This window comes from Lissotriton vulgaris, chromosome 2_1 (genome assembly GCF_964263255.1).
Source record: "Lissotriton vulgaris chromosome 2_1, aLisVul1.2, whole genome shotgun sequence".
Lineage (NCBI taxonomy): Eukaryota > Metazoa > Chordata > Amphibia > Caudata > Salamandridae > Lissotriton > Lissotriton vulgaris.
Window position 1 is genome coordinate 2020551974 of NC_141687.1, and position 18130 is coordinate 2020570103.

Sequence of the window (18130 nt, forward strand, 5' to 3'; positions counted from 1 at the left end):
AAGGCTTGGTTAAATCAGAGGGATCTCCCTCACCTGTCCGAACCTGACAGGCTGTATTTATCTACCAGTATTTCTGAGGGGGAAATTAGAGAACAACTTAAAAAAATAAGTAGGGGTAAAGCTGCCGGTCCTGATGGGTTACCAGTTGAAGTTTATCTTGGTCTATCAAATAGGGTAGTGCCGGTATTAAAATCCCTGTTTAATAAAATATACTTACAGGGAGAAGGCATTCCCCCTTCACGGTCCGAAGCAACGGTATCCTTGATTACTAAACAGAATAAGGATCCCCAAAAAAATGAAACATACAGACCGATCTCTTTGCTAAATTCGGATCTTAAGATCTTCTCTGGGATATTGGCTACCAGGATGGCTAAAATTCTTAAAACCATCATACACCCGGATCAGAAGGGGTTCATACCTAGAAGACAGCTCAACAAACTCACCTTTCAAGCTATTGAGCGATAGACGTTGCAACAGATAAAAAGCTGCCACTCACTATTGTCGCAATTGACGCCGCTAAGGCATTTGAACTGGTGTTATCTGTGGGAGACCATGTATAAGTTCGGTTTTCCAATTCATTTTGTTGAGGCTGTTAAATCTCTTTATTTGAACCGCAGAGCAAAAGTTTTAGTTAACAGTGTTCTAACTGAATGGTTTAGCATCTCAACAGGTACCAGGCAGGGTTGCCACTTGTCACCCTTATTATTCAATTTATATATTGAACCTTTTGTATGCTCCCTTAGAGCGGATCCCTGTATTAAGCCTTTTAGAATTGCAGATCTGGAACTTAAGATCGCCCTATATGCCGACGACCTTCTCATGTATACCTCTAATCATGTTGAAGCAATACCTCGGCTGTTCGAACTGGCTGAGGAATTTGGTAACATTTCGGGCTATAAAATGAATAGAGAAAAAAACCAAATAATGGGATGGAATTGTGCGAACACAATACAGGGGGCAACGGTGCAGATGAGACCTGGGGATACACCTAGCCCAGAAGCTGACAGATACATCAAAGATCAGCTGGGAGAACGTGTCTAAGAAGGTTGGCAAGCTACTACTGCTGAGATGGGCGAACTTGCCATTGAATATATATGGGCAAGTCAACCTCGTAAAAATGATAATTCTGCCCAAATTAACCTTTTTGCTAAACACAATCCCACTAACTTTTAGTACTTAGGATCTTGCTACCCTCCAAGGTAAAATCGGTTCTTTTATATGGGCTACCAAAAACCCCGAGAATAGCATGGAAAAAACTCAGGAGAGGGTTAAAGCTAGGGGGAATGGCCTTACCCGACCTTCATTCTTACTGCCACGCTTTTCCACTTTAAGAATTTCAGAATTTTGGCTAACAAATTAGACTCTTCCTCATTGGGCCTCTTATTTCAGGCAATGCTACATGATGTGCCGCAGGGACAGGAGTTTTTTCTTTACACATTTGGTGAACCCAAATTTTACAAAAAAGTCTGGCTTAAGAACTTGTTAGCAATAACTGGGGGTACATCGGGAGAGTCTTGAGAATACCGTACTATACAGCACTGGCTCCAATTTGGGACTCCTCCAGGACCAACTGTGCCAGCCACCTAAATCAGCAGGTATTACTCTGTTGGGCGATCTCCGTAAGGATTCATAACTTATTAGCTGGGAGTCTTTTTTTAACTTGACTAATGGGACATTAATGAGATTGAAGTTCTACAAGCTATCCGCATGGTGGGCAACGCAGTCGTGGGGCAACGAGTGTGCCAGTACGATCAGTGGTTCTGTCTCCAGAACGGATCCATGGAAACGTGAGGTTTCGTTCTGGTATGGGGCCCTTGTGGGTGCGGAGAACCGCCCGGATTTAGAACTGGGGAATCTCTGGGGCAGTACTTTCTCAGGAGACTGGGAGGGGATCTGGAAAATTTGGTAGGACTCCTTTATTATGATACAGACAGTGATCAAACCAGCTATCCTTAGGAGGAATCATCTTTATATCGCTTATAGAATGTACTGGACTCCTGGGAAATTGTCTAAGGTGACTTACGAGGATCTATTACTGTCCCAGATGTTATTACCCAGCCGCAGACGATCTACACATGTTTGTGGATTGCCAGAAGATCGGCTCTTACTGGACTGAGGTATGTGGTTTCCTGGACCACGTGCTGCTGAAGCGGATTGAAGTAAGCCCAAGACTAATATTTTTTGGTCTTCTTCCGGATTATTGTATCAGTGCTCTTGTTTTGAAATTTGTATTCTATGTAATAGTTATTGCCAGAAGGTAAATCTGCTGAGTATTGAACTCTGAGACTCCACCTTCATTTGCAGATTGTCTTAAAAATATTATCATGATTAGTCAATCGGACACAGCCTGTAACAAATCTAGTGTCAATAAGATCTGGGCGACTCTAGAGACCTGAAGGGAGAAGATCGGTCCTAGGATTATGCCAGAGGTTTGTTGTCCGGTCCTCCCTAGTAACATATGGTCGTTTAGGTGCCGTGAACGGGAGTGGGACCAGGAGACAGCCTTACCTCTGGGTGAACTCAGTATGCCTTTCACAGGCCATCCATTAGGGCGGTCATCAAATAGGTCTGTTTATTAATTTCTGGTGGTATGTATGAGGACATTTTTTTTTTCTTTTAAGAATTTTAAATAAAAGGCAAAAATGTGCAATACTTTGAAGGTCTTTATAATCTTATTATGAATGACCATCTGTTGAGTAACTATGTACCTGAGAAATGATACCAGTACCTGGTAGACCTAGGTCCACTTTCTCCTTAGGAGCTGGGGAAGAAGGTAGATAAGTGGATCAAGACATGGGTAATCAAAACAAATCATGGTGAGGATGACCAAATGAAAGGGGCTGCTAAGCCACCCCATGGGAAAAGATGATGAACAGTCAAAAGGCAAAAACAAAGAGTCTTCTAAAGGGCCCAAAAAATCTGTTCAGGAGGGTGGGCCCTGAATAAATACACAGTCTAGGGGTGGGTACCTGGGTTAGAAATGGGATAAATGCCCGGTGCTTTCATTGCAAGGCCAATAGGCACCACACTAAAGACCCAATACCAAGAGTCTCCATAGTACATCAGCAGTAAATGCAGGGGTAAGTCTCCAGATGGTAGGCCAAGTGAGCCCTGACCATGTCAGAGAGCTCGCTGAAGCAACTTTAGTCTCAGAGGGTCGGGTGGATGTAGCTGCCCTGACTGTCTGGTCCATTAACATGGAAAAATACAGAAAACAGCCTTATATAAATGGGATCAGAGTTAAAGCTGCTGTCAGCACTTTGGTACCACCAGCAGCACTCTGAAGCCGACTGAGGCGGCCCTGTCAAAAACCAAGCGAGATCGTATCGCTTCATTTGCAATCAAGGTTTACCAGCCCACCAGGACCCATTTAACAAAGAAAACACTGCTACGGCTGTAGCGTGTTTGCATAGGAGCATCAGCCCTACAGTATTCTTATAAACGCAAGCCTTGCCTAATATTGAGAACCCGGCCGGGTTTTTTTTTCATTATTTCACTATTCACGGTGGCACATTTTCACCAAGGCTGCGCTAATATCGATACAGATGTCCCAGACATCAAAGTCCTGAAGAGACCCCCACCCAAAATAGGAGTCGAAACGCCGTCGACAAATATAAAGAGAATGAGACACCGCTTAGCATATATTATTGTATATTTGTGCTGCTAAAAAATGGTTATATCAATAGTCGATCTTTGTTAATCTGGAAACCTTGTATATAGTAGATCACGTTAATATACACATTTTGGTTCAATTTTTCACATGAGGACATGATGCACTATAATCTACTTTTGTGTTTATGATGTATATAAAATTGAATATCATGTTATAACCCAACCTCTGCGTGCAAGTGGTTCTTTGTCCTCTGACATTATTGTACCTTAAATATATCGCCATAGAGCTTTTGTTTTTGCTATATTATTCTTACTAGCCACAGGAATGGCTGTTTCTTGAATACAATTAGTACCCTGGTTCCTCCGTGAGTATGGTTCCCCCCTATCCTTGTCCTAGACTTGAAACCCTATCATCACAAAGCGGATGTGGCCATGCTGATTGTCACTGATGACGATCTGGAAGAAGAGAGTGAACCACTCTCAGACCTCCTCTCTCACAACCCTAAAGATGGGTCAGTGAAAGGAGTTGTCTTTTCATGCACCATCTCTGCCCAACAATAGGCTGACTGCAGGCAAGTCCTGCATCTGTATGCTGAGCTCTTCTCTTTGACCCCTGGTCTCGACAAACTGGTGTACATATGACGTGCACACTGGAGCCTACCTGTTAAAAATAAAATGTATAGACAGTCTTATCATTTCAAAGAGAACATCAAAGCTGAAGTAGGCAAGATGCTGGTATTGGGAGTCATGGACTGCTCTGAGAGCCCCTGGGCAGCCCAGGTGTCTTAGACCCCAAACCTCATACCAAGGATGGTAAAATAGATCTGATGTTTAGCAGACTATAGTAACCAAGACAGATACACCTCCAATTTGTAGGGCTGACGAATTGGTTGATAGGTTAGGGGAAGCCACATTTTTCAGTAATTTCTAGTTGACATTAGGAGGGCACTGGCATATTGGTCTGATCCCAGGGGCAAAGAGGGAATCTGCATTCTCAACCCCAGATTGGCATTACCAGTTCATTGGTATGCCCTTTAGACTAAAGAAAACCCCTGCCACCTTCCAAAGGTTCTTGAAAGTCCTTGCTGGATTGAAGGCTTTTAGTGCTACATATCTGGATGATATTGCCATCTACAGCGCCACTTGGCAGGATCACCTGATCTAGCTTGGTAAGGTCTTTGAGGCTCTGTAAAATGCAGACCTCACTATCAAGGCAAGCAAGTACCAGATAGGGCAGGGCTTGGTTGTATACTTGGCCACCTTGTAGGTGGAGGCCAAGTTCAACCCCTACAAGTCAAGATCCAGACAATTGTGTAGTGGGTATCTCCAACCGTTGATTTGACTGGGTACTGTAGTAGAGCAGGGTCTGCTTCCTATGGTTACCCCACTTTTTGCTGTGATTCTCTGGTTTTTCGACTTTAGTGTGGCTGTGGACCTGTAATCAGGCCCACAGCCCAGCTGTTCTCTCTCTAAATTGATACCATGTACTTTAGGTACATATCAGATTGGTTACTGTGTCACCCTTGTGAGCCCCTGTATAGTGTACCCTAGGTGCCCAGGGCATAGGTGCACCCTAGGCCCACCAGGGGCTGCAGCATGTATTGTGCCTTCCAAACTGACACCACGGGTCTGTTCATACAGCCTGGGTAAGGTGTACTTAGATATAGTATACCTATATCTATATATACCTACTAGCAGCCCGTCCCAACGTTGTCCGGGTATGAATTGCTGCCGGCCAGTAGGATTTCGTTTTGATAGCATTTCTTATCTGTGACAGGCCTGTGAAATGCTCCTATTCACAGTGCACTGCTGATGCACTTAAGAGTGCGCGTTCAGTAGTATGTGAACTTGAGTTTCCCTACTTTGTTTTTCCTTGCAATATTATATAGCGCGAATTCGACAACATGGCATGAGCACAATTTACATTACAGAAGAACACATTCATTTGTGGTAGGCACGGGGAGACAAAGCGATTTGCCTGGAATCACAGGATGTTGAGCTGATGCAGAGATTCGAACGTAGCTCCCCAGCTCTAAAGTTCGCAATTCTAGAACTTGTGGCGGGAGGTGTGTCTAAAAGTGTATGTCGTGCTGGCCATCAATAAGAGAGACCTGTGCATTTTTCAAATGGGTGGTGAAAAAATATGAGTATGTTGCTGGAGATGTGGGCCGCCGTGGCACCAATGTACTTACCGGGGGAGGGTAAACACCCATTATTCCGCAACTTTCTTTCCGCATACCATCACTCCGCATACTTTCATTACGAAAGTACCATGACTCCGCAATGCCATTATAACGCATGGCATTACATTTTATATGCTTTTACCACGCATACATTTACAACGAAATTCGTTGTAAATGCATGAATGGTAAAAGCATGTTTTTTGTAATGTTTGGATAAGGTAAGTATGGGTATAGGGGTATATGTTTTGGGGTACTGAGGTATATGTTTTGGGGTGTTTGGGTATTTTAAGGGTTCAGATATAGTTTTGGGTTATGGGGTACAGGGGTAGTTTTAGGGTTTAGGGATAGGTATGGGTTTTGGGGTACAGGGGTATTTTTAGGATTCAGGGCTAGGTTTGGGGTTTGGGGTATAGGGGTAATTTTATGGTTCAGGGGTAGGTTTGGGTTTTGGTGTACAGGGGTATTTTAGGGTTCAGGGGTAGGTTTGGATTTTGGGGTACAGGGATGTTTTTAGGGTTCAGGGATAGGTTTGGGTTTTGAGGTACCGGGATATTTATAGGGTTCAGGGCTAGGTTTGGGTTTTGGGCTACAGGGGTATTTTTAGGGTTTAGGGATAGGTTTGGGTTTTGGGGTACAGGGTATATTTATAGGGTTAAGATGGGTTAGTGTTTAAGGGTGTTGGGGTTTTTTAAGGAGTAAGGGTGGGTTATGATTATGGGGTGCAGGGGTATTTAAAGGGAGCAGGGTGGGATTAGTTTTTAGGGTGTAAAGTGTAATAAAAAAAATAATAAATAAAAATAATATAAATAATGCAATTTAAAAGAATAAATGTTTTAATTAAATTTAAAAAATGTGTATATATATATATATATATATATATATATATACACACACATATATACAAACATATATTTGATGTTTAAATAATGTACTTTTACAATGTATATGACTTTACCACACATGCATTTGCGTTATAATGGCATGCGTGATAAAGTCATATGCGTTGTAAAAGTTTTAGAAATTATGTCTTTGCGGAGTAATAGTACCCCGTTATAAAAAATGGAAAGAGTGATGGTATGCGGGATGTTGGTTTGCGGAATATCATCACATATTCCCGGGGGAGGGATAGTCCCTTTCTTGATATTTCCGTGGAGGGGGGCCTTGTGTCCGGATGTGCGTTGCTCGAGGCCTGTGCGCAACAGAAGTGGAAAATCTCCAGTGTGCGCTTCAGGCGTCACCGGAAGTTAAGGCGAGATTACATTTCCTGCACAATGGCCCCTGTTTGCGCTCCTTCCAGCCCTTGGGAATAGCGCCATGCCTGACCTCCATACAGTTAAGCAGGTGCACGTCACTGGGAGCGCGGGGCAAGCACACCTGGAATGCTCAGAACCTGGGAAGAAAAAACAATGAAATATTGGGCACAATGCTCACTTTTTTTTCCATAATCCCATGCCCCGCACACGCCCCGCCCCAGCACATGCAAACAGCACACGATATGAGACATGGCATGAAGGGCGGAACGTACCACACACCCCCAGCGTTTGTCACGCCCCCAGCACACGCCCACAGCACAACGCAGACACGCCTACAAGGGACTACTTTGCTGGCACGGTTCTTTTACCTTTTAAATGAATATGGTGAGTGTCTGCCTAGCCTATGTCCTTCTGCTGCGACTGCCCTTTCCAACGCTGTATTGGGTGTTGTGATTGGTGCTGTGGTTCCTAAGATTACCCGCCTCAAAGGTGTGGGCTCTCTCTTTATTAGTATAGATAGACAAATATACACCTGTAAGTCACTCCTATGGCAGGCCTTAACAATCCTGGAGGCAGAGTGCTTGGTTTTATGTGAGAGGGTGCCCTAGCATGAGCTGAGCCCCTCTGCAGCTTTCGGAACCATCTCCTTATGACTGTTCTATGATATAGCCATACCATATAGTCTTAAGTGCATTATAATCCTTGCTGTTAATGCTAACTTTGGTTTGGCTTTATCAAAACATGTCGTGTAAGGTGTCAAACACTTTGGAATACTACGCCCCAGCCAGTCCTAGTGGCGGGGGTAGCATTCCACCCTTCTAGAGGGAGAAGACATGTAGTTACTGGTTTACATGGTTAAAGTTAAACAGAGCCTTAGCATCACAAAATGAATGCTGCTGACACAGACACTTGTCTGACCTCCTGTTCCTGGACGAAACTCCGGCAGGGGCAGCCTGGACCATAGGTTTTCTGTCCAAGGAGGTGTTGGCACCTCTCCAGACAGGCTTTTGTGTATTGGGGCAAGGATGGCTACATTCAGTGAATGCTTTCCAGACACTGCCTGGGGCACACAAGGTGCTCCATGCATTTCCCAGTTCAAACTGGTTGCTGTGGCACTCTGCCCCAGCTCTGGCATGAAACTGGACAAAGGAAAAGAGGTGTAACTACCACCTTCCCAGGTCCATCCATAGGAGCGACCATAAGGGTAGCCCAGTCCCTAAACTTAGTATAAGCATAGGAACTCAGTCACTAGGACTTTAGATTACCCTGGACGAAACTTTGAAACATAAATCTTGGACCTTCGACATTCCATTTCGACTGGAAGACATCTCCCTTGTGGTCAAGGAGTGACCACCCTGTTCTAACAGGCACCAACAGCAACTTTGTTGGTCTGCATTTTCGAGGCTCCCACCGCATCCCGAAGAATCTGTGACACACGACACACACTTCCAGACATCTCTGACCCCGACCTTCACTCACAGCAAAGCTGAGATCCGTGGCGGACATTAGAGATGTGGGACCAGAACTCTTGGACATCCTGCATTTTGCAAGCTGCACTCATTTCACGAGGTAACTTGAAGTTGTGCATTGGGGTGCTTGAAGCCCCAGACCCGAGCACAATTTGCACTGACGCTCAGAGGCCCTACTCTACGAGTGACCCGTGGGCCCCGCTTTTGCATTTCAGCTTGACGCGTCTTTGTGGTTCCTAGTCCGTTGGTTAGTAAGCCCCCCGAAGACTTTCTTTTGAATCTAACTTGCTTTCCTGGTTGCTCCAAGCTTGCTCCAACTTCCCTACAAAGGAAAAGTTCCTAAGACCTTGCTGGTCTGCATCCAAGCCAATCTCGACATCATGCGTGGGTTGCGTTTGCCAAGGCTTGTTGGGTCCAGTCCAGATACCGACACCGCAGTCAACTAGATCCTTTGTGAGACAGCTCAAATCCAGCACCTGGTTGTCATCGACTCCTCCTGGTCCTCGTGGCTAAAGAGACAAACTTCACATCTTCACCTGAAATCACCCGACATCTGGTGGCATCTTTCTATCGCCGCCCTGGTCACTGGCAAATGACCCAGACTCTGTCCCTTCTGCTTTCAGGTTCTACAGATCTTCGATCCACCCTTGGATCCACCCGGACAGTTTTCCTCTGGTCGCCTGCAGCACTTCTTTGCAGCTCTCCATTAAAAATGAGGACGAAACCCGACACGAAAAGACACCTATGCTCCCGGCTTCCCTGGGTGAGGTAACACGAGTACTCCGGTGCTCCAGTGGGTCTTGCCTCTTGAAGTGTCCTAGTTTAAAAGGGTTCCATCGTAGTCCATCCAGAAGTGTCCTTAAATTGTAAATTTGTAACTTCTTTGTTTCCTATAGAAAGTCAATGGTAACCCGCAGCTGTGTTTAGACACTGCACATGTCTACCGTGGGCCTCCTACTTCCTAAACTTTGGTTGTTTAGAGTAGCCCCAGTGATTCCACAGCCCCCAGGCCTGCTTTCTAATTCTCTCGTGGTTCTTATACCACTATTTTAGTATATGGTTTGTGAGGCCCCTAGGGCATAATGTATACTGTGCAACTTATCATATAGTAATTGAGTAACTTGTATGTACTTTTACCTCCGACTTCATAAAGAGTACAGAGGGGTTGTGTTTAGAATAAATACATATATGTTTGATATATACCTTGTGTGGTGTCCTTTCATTTGGTACTCAAGGGATTATAATTGGTAAAACAACTTGCTTAATACGCTCTCTGAAGTCTCAGCCTGATGACTGCTGGTCCATGCTATCACTCGGATAGCTTTCTATAAGGTTGACTTTACAACCACCATCAATAAGGGTCGATTAGACTGGTCCAAGGTGCCCACTAGAACTAGTGGACATCATATGCCAGGCTAACTTATCACAGGTACTACCAGAGGTTTGTGAAGCGATATGGGTCTATTGTGGCCTGCCTCAAAGAATATACCCATAAGAAAATGTCAAAGTAAGTAAACTGGACAGAGAGCTGTCAAAAGGCTTTTAACAGGCTAAAGGAAGCAACCGTTCTAAAAGCTCCAGATTATTTAAAGCAGTTTATTGTGCAGTCAGAAGCCTCTGAATATGGGATAGGCGTTGTCCTGTCCCAAACCAATGATGATGGCCATGACCAACTATTTTCATTTTATTAGCAGATCACTTCTCAGACTTGGAGCACCATTGATAGGGAAGTTCTTGTTGTGGTTTAGTCCCTGAAGAAGTTGAGGCCATATTTGTTTGACTTTCACTTCCTTGTTCAAACTGACCGCAGGCCTCTCAGAAGGCTGATGCAAATGAGAGGTGAAAAGCCCAAACTGTTGAGGTGGTATATTTCCCTACAGGGAATAATAATAATAATAATAAAAACATTTGTAAAGCGCCTGGTTGCACTAGAGGAAACAGTGCGTCCCCGCGCTGTGGATGCAGTCCCCAAACACTTCTGAACACAGACTCAGAGGGGGAAGGGGAACAGAAGGACAGGACCCCCCCTGAATCTAGTCTTTAGGGAACAAGTGGGTCTTAAGTTTAAGCCGGAACAGCGTTTCCGAAGGGTCCATCCGAAGTTCAATGGGGAGTTCGTTCCATTGTTTGCTGGCTAAATACCTAACGGCCCCCCCATCCGCGCTTTACGAATTCGGGGTGCAAAAAATTACAAGTTAACCATAGATGGGTAACATGGAATGGACTTTACAGTGGAACACAGACCAGGGACTGACCATGCCAATGCAGATGGCCTTTCCAAATTTTCCACTTAGAAAATTAAGATTCTCTTGGGAAAGGTTAGTCTCATTCCCTTTCCTTTGGGTGGGGATTATGTAGGAAAGTGCCCTTTTTGCCTGGTATTTGATGTGATTTCAACTGGAAGTGCACTGTTTTTCTACTAACAAGGTGACCGCACTAGCCCCAGGCTATGCTGGGGAAGGGAACTAGAGGCAGATAGGGTGTCAGGAGCAGGCCAGCCTCCAACAAACCTTTACACACAAATGAGGCTGCTCCCGATTGTATGACCTAAAAGGTGATAGAAATGTACAAGAGTCCCTGATTTGCCAAAAAATTGGGAAAGAATACATCCACAAGTTAATGCAGAAGGAAGAAATCACTAACCCTTAAATGCCATAACCACCTGTATAATAATTCGCAATAGTAGAGGAAATGAGATCAAAAACAATTAAAATGGTATATAGAAAATTGTACAATTTATTCAAAAGATTATACATTCATAAAAACGTCTTTGTGCCATGTAAAACAATTAAAAATGTGTAGATACACATAGAGAATAAATAAAAGGTTGTAAACAAAGTTGTCGACGCAGCGTTTCGGTGTTATGATACGACCTTCATCAGGACAAGGTTCTAATTTAAAAAGAAACATATAATTAGATACATTCACTGTTTTTTCTTTTTTGCAGAGTACATCAGTAACATTGATAGGAAAAACAATTGAGACAGTCTTTAAATTTTAATGGCACAGTTACATCCTCTTTTTATTTATTATACATGTGGTATGGGCTTGGGAATGCAAAAGGGGGAGATTGTTTGGGGGGGTTTTCAAGTACTCTCGCTCGGGGTTTAGCGTTATTCTAAGAGATACTGACAAAAAACACATCTTTATTAAATTAATTGTACCTTGTATGGGGAGTGGATAAATAATCGATCCTTATTGTTCAATTAGAGGATTCTTCCTTGATATTATAGGTCACCTTCTTATGAAATGGTGCAGTGTCTCTGGATGGTAGAACACATCTAAATGGTTCAAAATAAGGTATGATGTTAACATTGAGAGAATTCTCAAAGTTGATTATTGGCTTTGTTCCTATTGTTCAAGCTGTCTTTACCTTGAAGTATCTGTGTCTTTTGGTTAGTCCAGGAGTCACCACAACTTTGATTGCTGGTGAGCCAAACACCTTCTTAATTGGTAATCCGCTATTTATTTCCTGAATGGTGTACGGTCCTAAATTGCAAGAAACAACAATGGATTTGTTTTAGTAAAAGTAGTATTATCTAAGTAGGTTACCTAGATCTGTGACACTTAGCGGTTCTCAATTTACCTTGTCCATTCGGAATATTCTTTAAGAGTAAAGGGAGCCACCGTTTTTTGTAGACAGTCAAAGGTTTCCTAATCGAGGCGACATAGAAAAAAGGAAAAATGGTTGTTCCTTAAAGTCTGGTAATTATCTTATATCTTGGCTCTACGAAGAAACAAATATACCACTTACCCACTAATTTGGGAAAAGGGCCAAGAAACAGCGCCTGGCTGGATGCTTTGATGCTTGTGCCTTTCGAAAAACGCTGTCGTTGATTAGCGCGACCTTCTTTCAATTCCTCAAGAACTGATTTAATCATTTATCAAGCTCTAGAAGGGAGAAATTTTATTCCATCAACTTCAGAATTATTTAAACAGTCTTGTTTTAAAATATCTCTATCTATTCATTTGTATTTAAAGAAACATTAGCTCTTTTTTCGTTGGTGGACCTATATGGTTTGTTATCATGCCGTTGATTAAAAAAGTATACTGTTTATGACGGACATTTTTTTACCTTACTACTCGTTTAAACTTACAATGTGTGCTGCCACATATAAATGCGGTTTTGCCACATATAAAAATGCGGTATTACTCTCTACTATTCTAGTGTTCACAGTATTGATAATCTTAATTAAAAAACGGGTTTCTATGTCCCCAGTGGAATGCGTTCCCCTATTGTGGTAATCTTTAGCACCTCATTTTCTGCGTTAAGTGTTGCTTTTTCATTCAGAATACACTATCCCTCTATCTTATATACGCGTTTAAGCGGATTTACAACCCCGAAACCAGCATCAAAAACGGCCCTCGCGCAAATAAGGACTCTCACACAACTCTGAATATAGTATAAAAGGTCACCTTTATTACCAGGACAGCCAAAGACAGACCCGCAACATAACTTTTCCAACAAAACTTTATCTTTCTTTTTTCTCCAAACCTTTTCCATATAACCATTTCCTTTTTCCAATTCTTTCTTTTCCGATAACATAACTTGTTTTGATACCATCCTTGAGTTTTCCTTCTTCTTTTTCCATCTCTTCCCCACCTACCCTCCCAAGCCCTCCCCCTTAGAGAAAGGATGAATCCGCTCTAGATTATCCAATCCCCATCACACACGCCGACAAGACAACAAAAGAATCTGCCCGAGGTGTCCTGAGGTGACATCTTGAACTATGACCTGAATCAAGAGGTAGACCTGCATGCTTGACTTATTATCAAGCTGTGAAAACCTTCCATTGCAGCTTGTTATTTATTTTTTTTTTTTTTTTTTTTATTTTTTTTTTTTTTTTTTTTTAATCTGAACAACACAAAGACACGACAGACAACACAAACAAAACACCTACCCTTGATTTGTTGAAATCAGGGCGGGTGGGTGGGTCAAAAAGCGACTCCACCGTTCCTCTCACTCGCTCAGAGTGACGTCCCCTCCCTCCCCACCCTTCATTTGACCCTAACCCCTCCCACCACCCAATCAGGTCGCGTGAGGTCGTCCCTCGCGCGAAATCCCCCAGGGGGACATTGGCTTTGCCAAGTGCCCCTGGGGGCCCATTCTCACCTTTTGTTTATACGACGGCCTCCCTGCTCGTCTTGTGTCTGTTTGTTTTAGGATAAAATAGAAGCGCTGGATCGGGGTGTTTTTATATATCTAACGCCGCCCTCCACTGAGTTTAATTAACTATGATTACCGCGTCATTTCCTGCATGTCTCCTGGTGGTTGAAACTACCCGGGTAGTTTTTCTAAATAGTCCACTAACCTTTGGTCATCATGGAGAATACTCGCTCTATATTTAAAAAAAATCTAATTACTGCTCTCTGTGTGGGCATAGTAATCACACATTATATTCATTCGCCATATAAATATTTTCTAAAAGCATGCTCCTATCGCGTAACGTGATTATTCCTTAATCTCGGACTACTGCAGTAGTTTCATTATCAAAGTCTCACGAGAACTCGTGATCTATATTTCTCTCTCTGGATACTATAATAACCCTATTCACCTACATTATTTAATATCGGCTCTATTGGGCCACACAACTGACTCCCGATTTGAGATCCATCTTACTCATGATGTTTATAAATCGACTTGTTCTGTCTGCGTGTTACTATATGAAATAAAATGCAGAACGCGTATGTCTATAATAAATCAGTTATGAAGGTGGATGTCTGTATACACTCAACTAACTGTATCGAGCCAATGTTCGTCACAACGTCTTCTTCTTGTGTTACGAGCTGAGGGTCTTAGCAGGATATTTATTATAGGTCCTATGTTTTCTACTGTTGTATATTTAGGCAAAACTCCATGTCCTATACTTATATTGACATGAACGCCAATTTCTATAAGTGGTTCTGGTCTAATGTTAGCATACTTCTCTCCAGTGTATAAAAGATCATTCCACCATTATTTATATGTTCCTACTTTACAGAATACATTCCCAATCTTCTTTGGTATTTAGTCCTTTCTTCACAGTATTAAAACGTGACATAAAAAATTGTTCTCGTTTTTTACGCTTGAGTTCCATATTACCTCCTCTGGCATTCATATGAATTGATTCCAGCCCACACCATGTTAGATCATTAAGCGAATGGTGGGCCTCTTGCCAATGTTCAGTTAAAGGTGCACCCTTTTTCATAGTGCGGATTGCGGATCTGTGTTCATTTATTCTTTGGCGTATTTCGCTGGAAGTTTCGCCCACATATGCCATATTGCATGGACATTTGATCAAAGAAATTACATTTTTTGACCTGCAGTTAATTAAAGACTTGATCATGTGTTTGCTGTTATTATGGTCTACACACTCTCCTTTAATTACCAACGGACAGTTAGAACAGTTGCCACATGGAAATGGGGCATTGTCAATGCTTGTTTGGGATTCATAGTCTACCTCTCTGTAGGTGTGAACCAAACTGTTTCTTATTGTTTTGTTGCGCCTAAACGCGAACATTGGCTTAGGAAGCTTTTCTTTCTTTTTGTTGGTAACTAGATGCCAATTTCTATTCACTATGTTTTTAATTTTATTGCTGACAGAGCTGTAGTTGGTTACGAAAATGAGCGGTTTATCTTTTTGAGATTTATTTTGTTTTTCCTGGAATAAATTGTCTCTGTTGAAATACTTTGCTCTTTTATAAGCATTTTTAATCATGCGTTTCGGGTAGCCTCTGGTAACAAATTTCTCAGTTAATATTTTCGAGTTTTTCTCAAAGTCCCTCTTTTGTGTGCAGTTACGCTTAAGTCTCAAAAACTGTCCGAAAGGGATGTTGTCCTTCTGACAGGGTGGGTGGAAGCTTTTATAGTGCAACATAGTGTTGCGATCTGTCTTTTTAGTAAAAAGTTCCACCAGCAATTTACCTTCCTCATGTCTAATTAAAATATCAAGGAACTCGCACTGGTTTCTATCGTAATTTAAAGTAAATTTAAGATTAGAGTCACCCAGGTTAAGCCGTGAGATGAATTCGTTTAGTAGCTCAATAGGGCCAGTCCAAATAAAAAAAACATCGTCAATATATCGGGACCAACTAGATATATTTTCATAAAAGGGGGCCAAGGGATTGAATATATGGGTATCTTCAAATTTCGCTATGTATAGACAGGCAAGACTTGGAGCACAGGTGGCTCCCATGCTCGTACCTTTTATTTGTTTAAAATAATCCTTTTCAAACATAAAAATATTGTTTTTTAAAACTAAAGTGACACAGTCTATGATAAAAATTTCGTGTGCGTTCAGATCTCTATAATTCCTTGTAAGAAGAGTTTCTATCATCTCTATTGTGCTGTCCTGCGGTATATTGGTATAAAGGGCCTCTATGTCGAGAGTCACTAAGATTTGAGTCTCACAATTAAATAGGAGCCCTTCGACTTTTTCGATAATATCACCGGTATCTTTGACATAGGACTTCTGATTTGTGACATGTGGTTGCAGAAAGATGTCCGCATATTTGCTTAAAGGTTCTGTAAGGGAACCTATACTTGACACTATAGGCCTCATGGGGGGATTATTGAGATTCTTGTGCACTTTCGGTAATCCGTAAAGTGCAGGTACTATAGGATTATTGTTCAAAAGAAATCTATATTCTTCATTACAGATAACCTCATCTTCCTGGGATAGATCTAACATCCTTTTAACCGTATCTTTTAGGTGTAACCAGTCTTCTCTTTTTACCTTTTTGTAGTGGCCCTCATTTGCTAATAGTGGATTCATTTTATCATTATATTGTTCTGTGGACATGATGACTATACTGCCGCCTTTGTCCGCAGGCTTGATTGTTAATGTATGGCATTTTTGCAGTTTTTTGAGATTCTCTTTTTCTCCTAACTTCAGATTAAAATTAATCCAATTTTTTTGGTCCAAAAGATCAGAGATCCCCTTCTCGACCACTCTCTCAAATGCCTCAATGAAATGAATGAAATGAAAATGAGTTTTGTAAAGCGCACACGTAGTTGCCCTGGGGCGTCCAAGCGCTGAGCCTAATACAGAGGTGCAGTTAAATGAAAGATTGATGTCCCAGTGAAAGTTCTACTTGTTGAACAGAAACGTTTTTTATTGTTTGCGCAAAGAGGTGAGTTCTGGGATTAGACCTTAGATATCGGGGGAGAGCATTCCACATCTTGGCCACGTTATAGGAGAAAGAGCGGCCACCCGCTCTAGTTCTCTTTATTTTAGGTACCATGGCCAGAGTGGCATAGGCTGAACGCAACTGTCTGGCAGGATGGTACGGGGTGACGAGGGATAGATTAATTGCTGGACCAGTAGCCCAGAAAGCCTGATGAGCAAGGCACAGGGACTTGAAACTGATTCTCTCCCTAACGGGGAGCCAGTGTAGGCTTTTTAGCCCAGACTTAACGGATGACCTGCGGGGGATTTGCAATAGTGTCCGGGCAGCACAGTTTTGGATCGTTTGTAGTTTCCGTAGGGTAAAATCAGGCGCTCCCAGATACAGAGCATTCCCAAAGTCCAAACGAGATTGGATCAGGCCCTGTATCACGGTTTGCTTTGCGTGAAAAGGCAGCAAAGGAAGGATCTTTCTAATAATTCTGAGGAGGCCAAAGCAGGTGGCAGATAGTATGGTTGCTTGATAGTCGGATGACAAAGACCTGTCTAACCAGATACCAAGGCTCTTAATGGTGTCCTTTGGAGCCGGTGGTGGGCCCAGACAGGGTGGCCAGATCGAATCGATGGAAGCAGGAGGAAGCCGACCGAGTAACATGAGCTCCGTCTTGTCTCCATTGAGTTTGAGACAAGACTTGGTCATCCAGCTCTTGACCCTCTCCAGACAGCCCGCCAGATCTGCCCCGGCTGAGGAGCCACACTCTTGGGCCAGAGAAACCACCAGCTGAGTATCATCCCCATAGGTAATGATCTTAATCCCATATGGGCAGACGATCTCAGCTAGTGGTCTCATGTAGACGTTGAATAACGTCGGGCTCAACGAAGATCCTTTAGGGACTCCACAGCCCAGATGTTTACTGGAGGAAATGGCATTGTGTTCATAGACCTGGAAAGTTCTATTGTTCAGAAAGGATTTGAACCATTCCAGAGATCTGCCAGATAATTCAATGTCAGCGAGACGCCGCAGGATGATAGCGTGATTAACGGTATCAAATGCAGCGCTCAGATCGAGGAGGATGACTGCCACCGATCCTCCTCCATCTAAGATTTTTCTGGATTCCTCCGTAACCGCCAGCAGAGCAGTCTCCGTTCCATGCTTTGGTCGGAAACCCGTCTGTGAGGGGTCAAGCAACTGATTATCCTCAAGAAAGGATGTCAACATACCATTTATATATTTCTCCAAGATTTTGCCAGCCCAGGGAAGCAGGGAGATCGGGCGGAAGTTATTGAAATTCTTAGTACCCAAATTGGGCTTTTTTACAAGGGCCCGCACCATGGCCTGTTTCCATGCCGGTGGGACTATGCTTGTGGAGATAGAAGTGTTGAGTACTTTTAGCAGAGTGGAAAGAATGGTATGGGTAATAGTGACCAAGACACAGGGAGGGGCGGGATCACTGGGTGAGCCCGATTTCACCTGCGACATTAAGGAGGTGAGTATTTCCGTGCTGAGT